The sequence below is a fragment of the Aotus nancymaae genome, unplaced genomic scaffold, assembly GCF_030222135.1.
Source record: "Aotus nancymaae isolate 86718 unplaced genomic scaffold, 86718_ANA_hifiasm-v0.15.2.pri h1tg000004l, whole genome shotgun sequence".
Taxonomy (NCBI): Eukaryota; Metazoa; Chordata; class Mammalia; order Primates; family Aotidae; genus Aotus; species Aotus nancymaae.
The window spans coordinates 39894301-39908841 of record NW_026988415.1 but is presented as its reverse complement, the minus strand read 5'-3'; positions in this window follow the sequence as shown (position 1 = coordinate 39908841).

Here is a 14541-nt window from a genome sequence, read left to right as displayed (position 1 = left end):
TTTTTTCCCATCCCCATTTCTTCTGAAAGTCTGCTCCTCTGTTTCATTCCCTATCCCAGTTAGTGGCACCACTGTCCTCCAGTACCCAATCAGAAAACTAACTCTTCACTTCTCACTTATTTATTTATTTGTTTATTTTCAGACAGAGTCTCACTCTATCTCCCAGGCTGAAGTGCAGCGGTGTGATTTCCACTCACTGCAACTCCCGCCTCTTGGGTTCAAGTGATTCTTGTGCCTCAGCCTCCCAAGTAGCTGGGATTACACGCGTGTGCCACCATGTCTGGCTAATTCTTGTATTTTTAGTAGAGACAGGGTTTTGCCATGTTGGCCAGGCTGGTCTCGAACTCCTGGCCTCAAGTGATCCACCCACCTTAGCCTCCCAAAATGCTGGGATTACAGACGTGAGCCACCGCGCCCGGCTTCCCTCACTTACTATGTCGCAAAATTCTATTCAATTTTTCAAATTTTTTTCAAATGTATGTTCTCCTTTTTGTCTCTTGCTTAGTGCGTTTCTGAACAGCTTTCCTGCTTCATTCTCATTCCTTTCAAATCCACCCTTTCCACAGCTATCTGAGTAATTTTTTTTAATACAAATTTCATGATGCCATTTTCCTATTTAAAACCATTCAAAGATTCTGGATAATGTTCATACTCCTTGAAATTTCATAATTCTGTCCATCGTTACTGGATAATGCCCACACTTTTAGGAATGGCGTATAGAAATAGAACCTTTGTGATCTATCCTTTGAATTTATCTACCTTTTCCCTTCATTTCACTCCATACTTAGCCTGTGTTCGTACAATATTATCAGAAGTTATTACATTCTCTTTGGCCTTTGTGTTGCTGGGCAGGCTATGCTTTCTTTCTGAAATGCCCTTCTTCCCTTGGATAACTGCTACTCTACTTCCAGAACTCATCTTTCCCTGACTGCCCTCCTGCTACTTTCATGGCCGATTATGACACCATCCTACATGTTCTGTAGCAGCTTGTATTGACATCTCAGTATTTCATCACACTTTATTGCAATTGTCTGTTTACTTATCTTTTCTGTACTAGAATGTGGGCTTCTTGAGGATAGGGATCCAATATATATTGAACAATTAAACTCCAGAAAAATGAGTTTAATTTATGTAAGGCATCCATGAGAACCAATCAAATTGCTTTGGAGTCACAAGCTTATATCTTGTTTTATTACATATGCATACATTAAAAATTCTTTGAAATAAAAGATTGATACATTGTCATATTTTTGGTATACTCTATTTTCTAATCCTCTGATTCTGTCCATCTGCACTCCATTTTCACTCCTTGAAGTTTTTATTTCCTTAGAAAGAAACTTAAAGTCCTTTCTAAATTATTATCGTCAGTGAACAGTTAAGTATTTGTTCATAGTCACACATAACTGAATTCTTCATCTTCCCCTTGAAAATGTGTCAGAAATTAGAGACTCTAAGGGCTGAAAAAGACCCTTATTGTTCTAATTTTTTAGTGTTTCCCAAAGCGATAGTTCATCAAAAGGAGCCTGTAAATATATAGATTTTCAGGCCCCACCCCAGAGATACAATACTTTGCAACCTGAGACCAGTATTTCTAAATTTCCCCTGGTAAGTTCAAATGAACACCTGATTTTTAGAAACCTCAGCCAATCTAGCCATCCTGCCAGGGCTTATGTGCCCTAAATAGCAGTACAGTCAGCCTTCTATATCAGTAGGTTCCACATCAGTGGATTCAACCAACCACAGATCAAAAATATTTCAGAGCCAGATACAGTGGCTTGCGCCTATAATCCCAGCACTTTGGGAGGCCAAGGCAGGAGGATCACTTCATCCCAGGAGTTCAAGACCAGCCTGGACAACATAAGACGACCCCATCTCTATTAAAAAATATATTTGAAAAAAAATTGTGTCTGTACTGAACATGTACGAATTTCCTTGTCATTATTCCCTAAACAGTGCAGTGTAACAATGATTTACATAGCATTTACATTGTATTAGTTATTATAAGCAATCTAGGGATGATTCAAAGTATACAGAAGGATATAAGTTGGTTATGTACAAATACTACACCATTTTATATCAAAGACTTGAACATCCACAGATTTTGGTACCTGCAGGAGGCCCTGGAACCAATCCTCCACGATACCTGAGGGACAACTGTATATCATATGCAATTCTTCTCAAACTTTAATGTGGAATTTCATTTAGTAGGTCTGAGAAAGGGCCAGATATTCTGCATTTATGGGAAAGTCTCCCGTGATAGGGTGCTGGTGGTCCTTGGGTCACATTTTGAATAGTAAAGGCATTAAAAGCACACAACAGTGGAGTAAGAGAAAACTGGGTTTAAATCCTACTTCCTCCCATTAGTAGATGTTCAGCCTTTACATCATTTGTCTCATCCTCAGTTTCCTCATTTCTTTTTTTGTTTTGTTTTGTTATATTTAAAATTTTTTTGTTGAGACAGTGTCTTCCTAAGTTGCCCAGGCAAGTCTCCGACTCCTGGGCTCAAGCAATCCTCCTGCCTCAGCCTCCCAAAATGCTAGGATTACAGCATTTCCCATTTCTAAAACTGATACAATAGTGCCTCCTCGAGCTGTCAAAATATATAAAATGACACACACATATTCTTCTGAAAATTATAGCAAATCAAACAAAGTGAACTCGCTCTTCATCTTGATTATCCAGACTAGTTTGTAAGAAATATCTTTACAATACTGTCCTTTTTTCTTTTTATACTTTAAGTTCTAGGGTACATGTGCAGAACATGCAGGTTTGTTACATAGGTATACACGTGTCATGGTGGTTTGCTGCATCTATCACTCCATCATCTACCTTAGGTAATTGTGTCTTTTAATACAGGAATATGTCTGTACTATGTCTTTTAATACAGGAATAAGTCTCTTTCCATTTAGGTCTTTAAATGAGATAATGCTTTAAAAGCACTTAGCATGGTTCCTAGAACATCACAGGTGCTCAGTACATGGTAGCAGGTAACTTTTTTTTTTTTTTTGAGACAGGTGTCACTCTGCCGCCCAGGTACTGGAGTGTAGTGGCGCAATCTCAGCTCACTACAACCACTCGGTCTCAAGCAATTCTCCCACCTCAGGCTCCAAAGTAGCTGGGACTACAGATGCTCACCACCACGCCTGGCTAATTTTTTGTATTTTTACTAGAGACTGGGTTTCGCCATGTTTCCCAGGCTGGTTTTGAACTCCTAGGCTTAAGTGGTCCACCCACCTTGACCTCCCAAAGTTCTGGGATTATAGGCATGAGCCACCATGCCTGGCTTCAACCCTACCTAGGAATCACTTCCCCTGGAAACAGAGGCATGGATGCAGCCACACTCGTCAGAAGATGACCTGTAATTGCTGTTCAGGGTCCAACATTGGAGTGTGATTGCAAGCCCATCTGTCCCCTAACCTGTCTTCACTGGTCTGCCCTTGTGCCACATGCCTCTCGGAGGGAGCCAGGGATGAAACAGTATATGTGCATGGAAATTTGCAGGCTGAGCAGTTATGTCCAAAAAGGCACCTTCCAAATATGCATGTGGCTCCTGGGTGCCCCCCTCATTCTCTACCATCTGCTCATTCTTATGGGAGTCCCTGTGCTTCTCAATCTGGGGTGTGAGCCCCCCAGAGTATGTGACAATATGCTGGCAAACACAAAAAGCCACAGTTACAACGTGGCCCATACTCCTGACGCATTTGAATTTTTCTGCAAGATTTTGGAGGAAAACATCATTCTGATGACAAATTAAATATTTTTGTCTGAAAGTATCATGTGAGGAATGCAAACATTGAATGCCTTTTAAAGAATACATCTGCCTCAATCTGCCCATCTTGGCCTCCCAAAGTGCTGAGATTACAGGTGTAAGACACAGTGCCTGGTATCCTCTGAATTACTTTAAAGCAAATACTAGACACACATATAATTTCCTCCATGAAGCCTTCAGTGTGTATCTTTAAAAGATGAGGCCCCTCCCTCTTTTTTCTTACTCTCCCTCCTTCTCTCTCCTTATGACCATTTTAGTATTATTTTCACCTAAAATTAACACAAAATCTTTAATATAGTCAAATATCTAATCAGCATTCAAAATCCCCAATTGTCATAAATATCTTTTCTAGGTTGGATTGAAAAATGTTTATGTCAATTGGGGATTTTTGAATCAGGAAAAGATGCTATCAATATTATTACTGATCATATTATCATTATAACCTTTGCCAAAGAAACTTCTAGCCTATACATGGACCTCTAGTGACACGGAGCTTGCTAGCTTCCATGGCAGCTCATTTTAATCTTTGGATAGCATGACTATGATGACTATGAGGTTTTCATTCAACATAAAAAAATATTTTTGTCTCCCTGTATCTCCCATCCATTGGGTGTTACACAGAACAAATCTGCTTCCTCCACTGCATGACAGCCTATATTAGTTTCTTGTGACTGCCATAGCAAAGTACCACAAACTTGATGGCTTAAAACAATTTAAAACAACTGTGAGAAATTAATTATCTCACAGTTCTGGAGGCTGGACTGGAAGTCTGAAATCAAGGTATCGGCAGAACTATGTTCCCTCTGAATGCCATAAAGGAGAATCCTTCCTTACCTCTTCCAGTTTAGGGGTGCTCCCATTCTTTGGCCTGTGGCAATATAATTCTAATTTCTGCCTCCATCTTTACATGGCTGTCTTCCCTTTATGTCTGTGTCCCTTTCTTTCATGAAGACACCAGTCATACTGACGTAAAGGACCACCCTATTCCAATATGACCTTATATTAACTAATTATACCTGCAAAGACCCCCATTGTCAAATAAAGTCACATTCTGAGGTTCTGGGAGTTAAGACATCAGCATATTTTGCAGGTGGCACACAATTCCACTCATAACACAGCCCTTCAGATATTTGAAAAAAAAACCATCAAATACCTCACAATCTTCCCTTATCCTGGCTAAACCTTCCCTGTTCCTTCAGCCATTTTTTTTTTCGAGACAGTGTTTCACTCTGTCGCCCAAGCTGAGTGCAGTAGCACGATCATGACTGAGTATAGCCTTGAACTCCCAGGCACAAGTGACTCTCCCACCTCAGCCTCCCAAGTAGCTGGGACTATAGGCATGTCCAGTTACTTTTTTTATTATTTGCAGAGCAGCTTGGGTGTCACTGTGTTGCCCAGGCTGCTCTCAAACTCCTGGGCTCAAGCAATCCTCCCACCTTGGCCTCCAAAAGTGCTGGGATTAGAGGCCTGGGCCACTATACCCAGCCCCTTCAACCATTTCTGAGGTTTAGCTTTATTTTTTCTAAATCATTGCTATTTATTGAATAATTCAACTTATCTGTTATTCAGGTGTAGTTTGGCCATGTAGAATAGATCCACACTATTTCCTCCCTGGATTTGTATACTCTATTTCTATTACTGCTGCCTAAGTTTGAATTAGTGTATTTTCTGTATCTCCTCTTCCTTCCATTCCCCTCACCTCAGGCCAAGTTAGGTGGCCATTTACTGTGGTTTTGCTTTACCTCTATCATTGCACTTACCATACTATGTAATAATTACTTGTGTGAAAAAGAATTAAGGTTGTTATAAGTCAACTAAATGAGGAAACAATGTACGGTGGTCATAAAATAGCTGATTCATTAAGCATTAATTGAATTCTCTCTATGCGCCAGGCATTATGCATAACACTGTGGGTATAACTTTGGATAAGGTGTATTGCTCTCAGGAACTCATAGTCTAGTGAGGGATAGAGACATGAGAACAGGCAAGAAAAATACAGAAGAATAAGTGCTGTGATAAAGTCAAGTTTAGAATGTCTCAACTGGGCATGGTGGCTCACACTTGTAATCCCTGCACTTTGGGAGTCTGAGATGGTAGAATCGCTTGAGCAGGGGAGTTCCAGACCAGCCTGGGCAATATAATGAGACTCTGTCTCTACAAATCATAATTTAAAAAATTAGGTGGGTGTGGTGGTGCATGCCTGTAGTTCCACCTACTCAGGACGCTGAGACAGGAGGGTCTCCTGAGCCCAGAAGTTTGAGGCTGCAGTGAGCTAGATTGTACCACTGCACTCCAGGCCGGGTAACAAAGGGAGACCCCATCCCCCAATCCCCCAAAAAAGGATGCCTTGAAAGCATGAAAGAGTGATACCTACGGGGTCATGTTAAGGAAACGGGGCATGTTAAGGGAAGCCTTCTTGGAGGAGATGGTGCCTGGGCTCAATCTGAGAGGATGACAAGAAGTCAGCCAGGCAAAGTGGGAGTAAATGGTAAGGGTTGGGATGAGCTTCAATGCAGAAGCTATAGCATAAACAAAGGCACAGAAGTACCTATATGGAGAATTGCAATGTTGCATGCAGTTTGGAATTGTGAAAACATTAGTTGTGAGTGAACTAGTGTAACCACCCAGCAGATTGTTCCTGCCCACTGCACAAACAAAATCAATTCACAGAGCCCATGGCATTACAGTGAAGAAAGTTTAATTGATAAGAGGCCAGCTATGCCACCTGGAAGATAGAGTTATTATCTAAATCAACCTCACCGAAAGCTCAGAGGTTAGGAGTTCTCAAATGTAGTTTGGGGAAAGGGGTGGGAGTGGCTGGACAATGGGTGCTCGCTGTTGGTTGGTTGGGGATGCAATCATACGGGTTTGGGAAATGGTCCTCTTGCACCTTGAGTCACTCCCCTGTGGGGTCACAGGAGCAGTTGGGGATTCAGGTGGAGCCATCGGTGGTCAGAGCTGCAAAACACCTGAAAAGATATCTCAAAAAACCTACAATAGTGGTGTTATCTGCAGGAGTATTTAGGGAAGTTGCGTATCTTGTGACACCTGAAATAATGACTTGCAATCGTTTATGTCTACACCTTAGCAGAATTCAAGCTCCTCTATCCTCCTAAACTATTATTGGTCTCTCATTAACTTTACAAAGGTGGTTGGCTGAGTTTTGGGGAAGTGCTATTATCATTTAAACTATAAACTAAATGTTTCCCAAAGTTAGCTTGGCCCAAGTCCAGAAATAATTAAGGGCAACTTGAAGGTCAAAGGCAAGATGGGGATTGGCCAGATCAGACGTCTTCCACTATCATAATTTTCACACCATTATAATTTTTGCAAAGGCAGTTTCAATAGTAGCTGACAAGTTTTGAGGAGATTTATATGGTCCTGATGTAGCTTGGACTCCATCTTGTAGGCAATGAGGTGTTACATGATCATGTTTTCATTTAAAAATTCTGGTGGCCTTTGGGAGGCTGAGGCGGGTGGATCACGAGGTCGAGATCGAGACCATTCTGGTCAACATGGTGAAACCCCATCGCTACTAAAAATACCAAAAAATTAGCTGGGCATGGTGGCGCTTGCCTGTAATCCCAGCTACTCAGGAGGCTGAGGCAGGAGAATTGCCTGAACCCAGGAGGCGGAGGTTGCGGTGAGCCGAGATCGCGCCATTGCACTCCAGCCTGGGTAACAAGAGTGAAACTCCGTCCCAAAAAAAAAAAACAAAATTCTGGTGGCTAGTGGCCGGGCGTGGTGGCTCACGCCTGTAATCCCAGCACTTTGGGAGGCCGAGGCGGGTGGATCACGAGGTCAAGAGATCGAGACCATCCTGGCCAACATGGTGAAATCCTGTCTCTACTAAAAAAATACAAAAATTAGCTGGGCATGGTGGTGCATGCCTGTAGTCCCAGATACTTGGGAGGCTGAGGCAGGAGAATTGCTTGAACCCGGGAGGCGGAGATTGCGGTGAGCCGAGATCACCCCACTGCACTCCAGCCTGGTGCCTGGTGACAGAGTGAGACTCTGTCTCAAAAAAAAAAAAAAAAAAATTCTGGTGGCTGTGTGGAGAATTGGATAGGGTCAAAACAAGAGGCAGAGAGGCCAACTAAGAGTTGGTCATGGCTAGTTGGTGTGTGATGAGTTGAGAAATATTTGAGAAATAAAAATCACTAAATTTGGGTCAGTATTTGGATATGGGGTGAGTGAGAGAGGTGAGGAGGCAAACATGACTTTCAGGATTCTAGTGTGGGGGTGACTGAGTGATGTTTTTGAGACTGGGAATATAAGAAAAGGAATAAATTTGAGGAAGATATCATGAGTTTGGTTTTGGACATGTTAAACTTGAAGTGCCTGTGTGACTGTTTAAGCTTGGAGTAAAGTTCTGGCCTGGAGCTATAGACTGAGGTGTCATCAAGATGAGGGTAAAAATGGACATGTTCACATTTTAGGGGCTGATGAAGGAGGGGGATCACATGAAGGACAAAGTAAGAACAGTAAGATGTTCAGGGAACTAGGAAAATGAGGTGTCATGGAAATCAATAAAGAAAGCATTAAACTTAACAGTATTAAATAACAAAGAATGTTCTAGTAAGAAAAGGGTTTGAGAAATGCAAATCAAAACCACAATGAGATACCATCTCATGCCAATCAGAATGGCATTTATTAAAAAGTCAAGAAACAACAGATGCTGACAAGGTTGCAGAAAATAAAGGAATGCTTTTGCACTGTTGGTAGGGATGTAAATTAGTTCACCCACTGTGGTAGATAGGGTGGTCATTCGTCAAAGATCTAGATGCAGAAATACCATTTGACCCAGAAATCTCATTACTGGGTATATACCCAGAGGAATACAAATCATTCTATTATAAAGATACATGCACGTGTATGTTCATTGCAGCAAAAAACAATAGCAAAGACATGGAATCAACCCAAATTCCCATCAACAACACGCTAGATAAAGAAAATGTGATACATAGACACCATGGAATACTATGCAGCCATAAAAAAGAACAAGATCATATCCTTTGCAGGGACATGGATGGAGCTGGAAGTCATTATCCTCAGCAAACTAATGCAGGAACAGAAAACCAAACACCACCTGTTCTGGCTTATAAGTGGAAGCTGAACAATGAGAACACATAGTAGTGGGGGGAACAACACACACTGGGGCCTCTTGGGCAGGGGGCAGCCAGGGGAGAGCATCAGGAAGAATAACTAATGGGAGCTGGGCTTAATACTTAGGTGATAGTTTGATGTCTGCAGCGAACCACCATGGCACTCATTTACCTATATAACAAACCTGCACATCCTGCACATGTACCCCAGAACTTAAAATAAAAGTTGAAGAAAAAGAAAAAAAAAAAGGTTGCAGGAAAGATTTTGTTTAATGCTTTGCTAAAATCCAAAGAAATGTGACTTCTATTCCCATTTCCTTGTTCCCCCTATCTATTAACCCCATCAAAGAAGGAAATTAGGTTGGTCTGACTCATTCGTAGTAATATTGTCTCACTTTAGTAATCTTGAGTGTCTTGGAATTTTTATTAAATTGTCAAATATTTATTGAGCACTTATTATATGCTAAACATTCTTCTAGGCTGTGTTCTAGGGTCATCAGTAAACAAGACAAAATTTCTGCTCTTGTGGAGCTTGTAATTGAGTGTAGTATAGCACAATGCTTATGAGCCTGGACCGAAATCCTGCAGTCACCACTGGCTAACCTATGTGGCTGTGAATAAATTAGTTAATCTCTCAGCCTTTGTTTCCTCACCTATAAAATGGGGAGATTAAGGATTATTGTCAGGAGGTTATTATTAAAATGAAAAGAGTTAATATATAAAGTGCTTAGAACAATGCCAGGCACATATTAAGAGATTAATAAATGTTAGTTATTATTCTGGTTTGTGTGTGGGGAGGAAACAAGTCAATAAACAAGAAAATATCAGTTAGTGATATGTGCAGTGGAGATAATTATAATTGGAATATTCAAAAGGAACTAAATGTGTAATTGCTTTAGATTGGGTGATATAATCCGAGAAAATGATGTTTGAGCTGAATTCTGAACAAAAAAGATTATTCATGTGAGGGTCCTGGCAAAGCACACTCCAGATGGAACAGCTATGGCCCTTGAGCCAAATCTGGTCCACAGCCTGTTTTTGAAAATAAAGTTTCATTGTTTATGTATTGTCTATGGCTGCTTTTGCACTCAACAACAGAGCTAAGTAGTTGGGACAGAGATCATATGGCCCACAAAACCTAAAACATTTACTATTGGCTTATTACAGAAAAAGTTTGCTGATTCCTGCTCTATGCAAAGAGAACAGCAAATACAAAAGCCCTAGGCAAGGATGAGCACAGAGGGATCAAGGAAGAGAAAGAAGCCCTGAAATGGGTAAGAGGACAAGTGGTATGAATCTTGTCTCAAATCAACATTAAGCCCACTGCTCTGGTCTTTAGTTTGTAGAATTCACCTTTCCCCTTTTGAAAGCTGCTCATTTGTAGTCTGGGGATCTAATACTGATACCTCTCCCAGTTGTATCTTGGAAGAAACTAACTTGTTTTTGATTTTACAGGCTCATAGGCGGAAGGGACTAGCCTTATCCCAGATGAGACTTTGGACTTTTGAGTGAATGCTGCAAAGAGTTAAAACTTTGGGGGACAGATGGGAAGGCATGATTGATTGTATTTTGTAATGTGAGAAGGATATGAGATTTGGGTGGGGTCGGGGCAGAATAATATGGTTTGGATCTGGGCCCCACCCACATCTTGTATCAAATTGTAATCCCCAATATTGGCAGTGGGACCTGGTGAAAGGTGATTGGATTATGAGAGTGGATCCTTCATGAATACTTCATCGCCATCGCTCCAATTGTACTGTCCTCGAGATAATGAGTTCTCATGAGATCTGGTCCTTTAAAAGTGTGTGGCACCTCCCTCTTCACTTTGTCTTCCTCCTGCATCCAACCATGTGAGATGCTTCACTTCCTTTTTGTCTTTTGCCATGATTGTAAGTTTTCTGAGGCCAAGCAGATGTCAGCATCATGCTTCCTTACAGACTGTGGAACTGTAGCCAATTAAACCTCTTTTCTTTATAAATCATCCAGTCTTGGGTATTTCTTTGTAGCAATGCCAAAATAGCCTAATACATGGGGCATGCCATTTCTTCATACTGGGGACACATTTATTTTAAACCACTCTTTCTTAAGCAGCCTGTAGGGCTTGTTCATGAATAGTTTTAGAACAATGTCCTATTGATGAGTCCATGGCAAAAGTGCTTTTCTTCTCACCATTCTGTTAAAAGCCCTGGTTAGAAAAGCCTTTGGTCAACCTCTGGATTTCAGACAACCAGCTTCTTCTTTTGAAAGTAGTATGAAGGTCCCCTTCTGCAGATCCTCTTGCACAACAAAATCATCCTTCTGTAGTTTTCCTTCCGGAACAGACTGGGCTCTGTGTTGCTCTCCGTAGAAAGTATCTGGAGCCGTTCTTCTGACACCCCCCAAACATTATTAGCAGGAAAAAGCAGCCCATGAGCTGTCCCTTTCATACTGTAGTCTGTGGTGCGGTGAGACTGCTTCAGATTAATTCAATTAAAACACCTCAAGCTGTATCTGTCAAATGTCTTTTTTCCTATGGGCCAGATTTATTTTGTTAATAGGATCAACATATGTTATATACAAAGGTAATCATTAAATAATTATAAACAAGTAGTTTCATGATATACTCCCAGCCAATTTTGCATCTCTTGCCAGATACAAAACATCTACTTTTCATAAATTTACAGTGAGTAATTTGCATAAAACCAGTGAAAGTGGGGGATATTTTCAAAGCAGCTGCTTATGTGGTATGATTAGCAAAATCTCCCCTCCTCACTCCATCATCCCCACCCGCACACGCTATTAGTCATTCCTTTGAATTAATACATTGAAGGCCTGTGTTAAAATTAAAATATTATCTGCTAATAGGGAGACAAATGAAGCTATTAACAGTTAGCTAAAATAGGTTGATTAAATTCCTTAATCATTTAGTAAGGTCTTTTGTGAAAAGGATCCAGAAGCAGTTAAGTTTTGACAAGGGAAAGGAAAGGTCCAGAACATGGGCTGCGGCTTGAGAGGGAAGATGGGGTTTGGGAGCTCAGTATAGAGCGCTGGAAAGCCAGAAACTAGTTTGAAAGCATTGGCAGCTCAGGTGAAACGGAGACTGATAACAAGTGAAGGCTAAGATGATTTCTAATGGACGGTAAAGGTCATTAAAAGCAAACCTCCTTTACTGCCTGTTTTGCTAAGAGCCAGCTAGCTTTGTTCAGGTATGTCCATGATGAAAGAGATTACTTCTCCACATTTTTAGAAAATTTTCCAGCTCTCTGTGGGGATCACACAAAGTAAGACGGAAGAATTCTTAGAGATCAATTGACTTCTGACTCAACTTTGGGTTCAACTTCTTTTTGGAGCCATACCTTGAAAATTTTTTTTCAAACTACAAAGGAAAGTGCCATTGCAGAATATTCAAAGTTACTAAATAAATAGAATCAAAATGGAAACATCCTTTCAAACACCCACCACAATTCCAGGCCCACACTATTTACAGGATGCTCCTTACAGATTCTTTTCTTTTCTTTTTCTGAGGCCAAATCCTGCTCTGTTGCCCAAGCTGGATGGAGTGCAGTGGTGCAATGGTGAGATCTTGGCTCACTGCAGCCTCTGTCTCCTGGGTTCAAATGATTCCTGGGCCTCAGCCTCCCCAAATAGCTGGGATTACAGGCACCCACCACCATGCCCAGCTAGTTTTTGTATTTATAGTGGGGACAAGGTTTCTCTGTGTTGGCCAGGCTGGTCTGGAACTCCTGGCCTCAAGTGATCTGCCTGTCTCAGCCTCCCAAAGTGCTGGGATTACAGGAGTGAGCCACTCTGCCTGGTCCCTTACAGGTTATTTTCTCTGCATTTGCCAGCATATAGATATGCCTCTTTTTTTGAATTTTTTGTAAAAATAAAAGAAGATGGGTTCTCACTATGTTGTTCAAGCTAGTCTCAAACTTCTGTGCTCAAGTGATCCTTCCACCTTGGCCTGTGAAAGTGCTAGGATTACAGGCATGGGCCACTGTGTCCAGCCTATATCCTATATCTGTTTCTTACACAAATGGAATAATCTATAAACCTCCTCCTTTTAGTTTTTGTTTTTAAATTTGTTCTATAGTGGTAAATATACATAAAATAAGATTTACCTTTTATTTTTTTGTGAGACAGGGTCTAGCTCTGCCACTAGGCTGGAAGGCAGTGGCGTGATCTCAGTTCACTGCAACCTACAACTCCCTGGTTCAAGCGATTTTTCTGCCTCGGCCTCCTGAGTAGCTGGGATTACAGGAATGCACCACCATACCCAGCTAATTTTTGTATTTTTAGTAGAGACGGGGTTTCACCATGTTGGCCAGGATGATCTCAATCTCCTGACTTCATGATCTGCCCGCCTCAGCCTCCCAAAGTGCTGGGATTACAGGAGTGAGCCACCATGCCTGGCCAAGATTTACCGTTTTAACCATTTTTGAGTGTAAAATTCAGTGGCATTAAGTACATTCACAATGTTGTATAACACTATTTTCAGAATGTTTTCATCATCCCAAATAGAAATTCTGTATTCTTTAAGTACTAATTCCTCATTTCCTCTCCCCTCAGTTCCTGGTAATCTCCATTTTACTTTCTGTGTTTATGCTCCTTGCTCATAATTGTTTTTGAAAAGGTGATACATGAACATTACAAAAAAATGAAGCAATACAAAAGAGCATATGCAATGTTAAATACTTCCACCTATGCTTGGCCCCCAAACAACCAGTGTAATCAGTTTCTTAGGTATCTTTCAGAAGAGTCTATGGTCATACAAGCATTCATAGACATGTGCCTCCCTGCTTTTCTACGCGACTAGTGGGAAATCATACACAGTTCTGCACTTTACTTTTTTCATGTCACAATATCTGAGATTGTTATATATATATGCATATCATATGTAAGCATATATATAATTATTTTAATGACTACATATTTTATTTATTCCCTTTTCTATTAGTCTGGGATCAGCAGACTTCTGACTCATTAACTTAAAAAAATTTTTTTTTCTGCCAAAAACCACATAACATAAACTTCATCCTTCCAACAATTTTCAAGTGTACAGTACAATATTGTCAACCACATGCACATTGTTGTGCAACAGATCCCCAGAACATCCCCCTCATCCTGCATGACTGAAATTCCACACCCACTGAACAACTCTTTCGTTTTCCCTCCTCGTAGTCCCTGACAACCAGCATTCTACTTTCTGTTTCTATGAGTTGACTATTTTAGACAGTCATAGAAGTAGAATCATGGAGTATTTGTCTTTTTGTGACTGGCTTATTTCACTTAGCATAATGTCCTCAAAGTTCATCAACTTCGTAACACGTGACAGGATTTCCTTCTTTTTTGAAGTTGAGTAATATTCCCTTGTGTATATATACCATATTTTCTTTATCCATTCATCCCTTGATGGACATTGAAGTTGCTTCTATCTCTTGAATGATACTGTTATAAGCATGGGTTTGCCAGTATCTTTTTGAGATCCTGTTTTCTATTTGCTTGGATATATATCTAGAAGTGAGACTGTTTAATCATATAGTAGTTCTATTTAATTTTTGATGAACCTCCATACTATTTTCCATAGCAGCTACACCAGTTTACGTTTCCCTGCGTAGTGGCTGTACCATTTTACAATGGTGTGCAAGGGTTCCAATTTCTCCACAACCTTTTAACACCTTACTATTT